The sequence below is a fragment of the Otolemur garnettii genome, unplaced genomic scaffold, assembly GCF_000181295.1.
Source record: "Otolemur garnettii isolate 467f Iridium unplaced genomic scaffold, OtoGar3 scaffold00029, whole genome shotgun sequence".
NCBI lineage: Eukaryota > Metazoa > Chordata > Mammalia > Primates > Galagidae > Otolemur > Otolemur garnettii.
In genome coordinates, this window is record NW_003852424.1 from 8,241,518 (window position 1) to 8,245,561 (window position 4,044).

At 43.4% G+C, this 4,044-nt stretch overlaps 1 non-coding gene across 1 annotated transcript; it reads right to left on the reverse strand.

Annotated features, from left to right (window-relative positions):
• Positions 1–623: 623 nt before the first annotated feature.
• On the reverse strand, positions 624–725 carry LOC111724970. The gene has a single exon (XR_002773169.1). It is a non-coding gene; the product is annotated as a U6 spliceosomal RNA (small nuclear RNA).
• Positions 726–4,044: the final 3,319 nt, after the last annotated feature.

Sequence of the window (4,044 nt, forward strand, 5' to 3'; positions counted from 1 at the left end):
ATTCAGTGCTCAGTGGAGGGCTGCATACAAAACATCTGGGACTTGAGAGGGTACAGTATATCAAGGGGGTTTTATGATGACTGTCGATCAGGTAATATTAAAAGACCAAAGTTTACTTCTTGACAAGAGTGCTTATGAAATGAACAAAACCTGGCTCGGCACCTGTGGCTCAAGTGGCTAAGGCACCAGCCACATACACCTAAGGTGGCGGGTTCAAATCCAGCCCGGGCCTGCCAGGCAACAATGATGGCTGCAACCAAAAAAAAAAAAAATAGCCAGGCGTTGTGGCGGGCACCTGTGGTCCCAGCTACTTGGGAGGCGGAGGCAGGAGACTCACTTGAGCCCAGGAGTTGGAGGTTGCTGTGAGCTGTGATGCCACAGCACTCTACCCAGGGGGACAGCTTGAGGCTCTGTCTCAAAAAAAAAAAAAAAGAAATGAATGAAACCAAATCAAATAAGGGAAAGTTCAGGCAATATAGGCATATAGGCAGTTCAACACTATTTGAGTCTAATTGGTCATAGTCTTTGTGGGTGATGATGGATGTGAGATCAAGAGAGACCACAGTTTCCTGTAAAATGGCCTGTTTTAAAGAGGTATCTGGGTTTTTTTAGGTATATAAACTAAAAATATGGAACACTTCACGAGTTTTGTGTGTCATCCCTGTGCAGGGGCCGTGCTAATCTTCTCTGTCATTCCGATTTCAGTATATGTGCTGCTGAAGCAAGCATGAGGTATCCATTTTTGTTGTTAGCCTAGTAACGCATGTCACAGTAGTCTGGAAACACACTGGAAGAAATGTAAAGATTAGAAAACTTTGGAAAATCCAAGCTCATCATCCACCATTTAGGGCACCTACAGACCAATTGTTAGTCACTTCCATAAACATGTCATACGTTTCTTTCTCTTGAGAGAGTTCATCAATGCATTTGGTGGCAGTGTCTAAGAAAATAGCAGCATCAGCCACTTTTTAAAATTAAACTTTGGGTAGTTACAAAATCAGGGGAGAGATAGCATTCCCTACTAAACATAAGCCCCCAACTTCGCAAAAAGATAGAAAGCTGCATGATGTTCCATTAATTGTGTGTGTGTGTGTGTGTGTTTAAACCAAGGTCTTACTCTGTCCCCTGGACTAGTGTGCAGTGGTGTCATAATAGCTCACTGCAACCTTAAACTCCTGGGCTTGCGTGATCCTCCCACCTCAGCCTCTCAAGTAGCTGGGACTACAGGCTGCATCTCACCCAGCTAATTTTTCTATTTTTAGTAGAGATGGGGTCTCACTCTTGCTCAGGCTGGTGTTCAAATCCTGAGCTCAGGGATTCTCCCTCTTAGGCCTCCCAGAGAGCTAAGATTACAGGGGTGAGCTGCTGTGCCCAGCTGCAGGCCACTATTTCTGACACTCATATACAGGCAGAGGTAGTAGAATAGTAGGGTTAAGTGGATTGCAACATTTTAGGTGGAGATTAGAAGGAGACAGGGGAAGAATTTCATAAGATGTTAAGTCTACTTACTGAAAAATGCCAAGTGTGATGGGAAGTTAATAGACTTTCCTCTGTAAGTGGGACTAGCAAATTAAGTTCATTTCCTAAAACCGGCTCAGATGGAGCTTCCACCAACTTGGCTGCTGCTGCTACTGCTTTTAAACAATTAGAATATGCTGGAGCTAACTGCAGGCTATAATATACACCAGGCCTATGTTTTTCCCCATGTTTTGGGGTAAGAACTCCTAATGCTGGATTGTTATGCATTCATGAATGAACAAGGTGAAAGGTTTAGTGTAATTGGGAAGTCACAAAGCTGGAGGCTGTTGTAAGGCCAATTTCATGGTTAAAAGCCTGCTCAAGACTGTTTTCCCAAGGTAAAGGCTCTGAAACTGCGTTCTGGTGAGTTCACACAAGGGTGAAGCCTTTAAAGAAAAATTTAGGACCCAGGATGTACAATCCTGAAAATCTAAGAAAGCCTCTTAATTGTCTTTCAGTTTTGGGTTGAGGAAAACTTTGACTAGTTTATATTCTCTTGGGTATGAGCAAAATCCCTTCAGCAGTCAAGTCATGTCCCAAATAGTGGACACGATTTTTTCTCTTGAAAACTGAAGTTTCTCCATCCAAGTCTTGTGACTTTTATGTGGCAGTTGCTGTAAAAGGTAAACTGAGCCATTTTAGAACATTCTAGCAGGGGCATCCATCCTGGGCTCTGAGGGCCACATGTAGATTATTTGAGGTTGGTTTTGCTTATCTGTGGTGCCAGATACTCAAAAGGCAAGCATGTACCTCCTTCTTCTTTTTTTGCTTATCAGCCTCCCTTAGTGACTTTGTTTTTAGTGTGTGGCTCCAAGACAACTTTTATTTTTCCGACATGTGGCAGACAAGTAAAAAGGTTGGACATCCTTGCTCAGCGGGAGGGCATAATAGGTCATCCGTTGGTGACCTAATAATAAGAGGAATAAGGAGAATGTCTCTGGGCACAGAGGCTCACATCTGTAATCCTAGCACTGGGAGGCCAAGGTAGGTGGATAGCTTGAGCTCAGGAGTTTGAGACCAGCCTGAGCAACAGTGAGACCCTGTCTCTGCTAAAAATAGAAAAGCTAGCTGGGCATCGTGGCAGGTGCCTGTAGTCCCAGTTACTCAGGAGGCTAAGGCAGCAGGATCACTAGAACCCCAAGAGTTTGAGGTTGCTGTGAGGTATGATGACATCATGGCATTAAAGCCAGAATGACAGAGTGAGACTCTGTCTCAAAAAAGAAAAAAAAAAAAGAGAGTAGAATTTAGAGGGAACTTTAGGCTAAATCCTGATGTAACGATGGGAAAAATACAAAGGCGCTGCAGTAATAAACCCTTGTCCCATTACAGTCCAGGTATCCTGCTGATTTTTCTAAGTAAAAGCGAACAAATAACTGACCCTCTTTCTGAACTAGAATTCTAAAGAAGGCTGAGCTGTGAACCACTTTGAATCAGCAGGTACGTTAGATAATAAAGTTTTAAGGATTCGGGACCACGGGAAATCTTGGTATTGCAATTCCACTAATTGCCTGTAAATCTTGAACGAGTCTTTTTAGTGATGGGATTGGAGCGTTTCTAGGACTAGAAACAGACTAGTTCACAGAATTATTAAGTCCTTGTATAATTAAATCTTCCACAATTGGCAAGGGGCCTTGAATTGCTTCGGGTTTTAGTGGATATTGGGATAATATAGGCAAAGGTGTAGAATGATCTAATTTGGACTTTTATAGACTCCACACTTTTAATCCTTCCTAGAGCACTTGAGGAGAGGCTCATAAACACTCAGATATTTCAGAAACGTCAGGGGTGTGACGGGCCTTAGTTTCCATCTTACCAATTTCTACCTTGTAGAGAGCTTAACAGTTCTGGTTCAGGGGAGTCAGGAAACTCAGAGACTGTTTGAGTTTCTGTCCCAGAGGAGAATTTTATATGTCCTTTCATCTTTGAAAGTGGGTCTTACCCTAGCAAATTTCCTGGAGCAGTATCACATGGTAAAAGACCATGTTTTTCTGAAAACGACAGAGTCATTTGGTTCAGATAGGAAAACCTCTTGAACTTAATTAAAACTCTCACCACAGAAGCAACCTTTTTACTCCAGGGGATTTGTTGGCTTATGAAAGTGATGTTTATGGTAGATAAGGTGGTGCTGATAATGGGATTGTACAAGATTCCCCACTTTTTTTAACTCTTTTTCTCCATGTTGAAGAGGGTCTTTTTTTTGAGACGGAGTCTCACTTTGTCGCTCTCCATAGAGTGCTGTAGTGTCATAGCTCACAGCAACCTCAAACTCTTGGGCTCAAGTGATTCTCTTGCCTCAGCCTCATGAGTAGCTGGGACTACAGGCGCCTGACACAATGCTTGGCTGTTTTTAGAGATGGGTCCTGCTCTGGCTCAGGCTGGTCTCCAACCTGTGAGCTCAGGCAATCCACCCGCCTCAACCTCCTAGAGTGCTGGGATTACAGGCGTGAGCCACCTTGCCCAGCTGAAATTAGAGTGTCTTTTTTTTTTGGAGGCAGAGCCTCAAGCTGTCCCCCTGGGTAGAGTGCT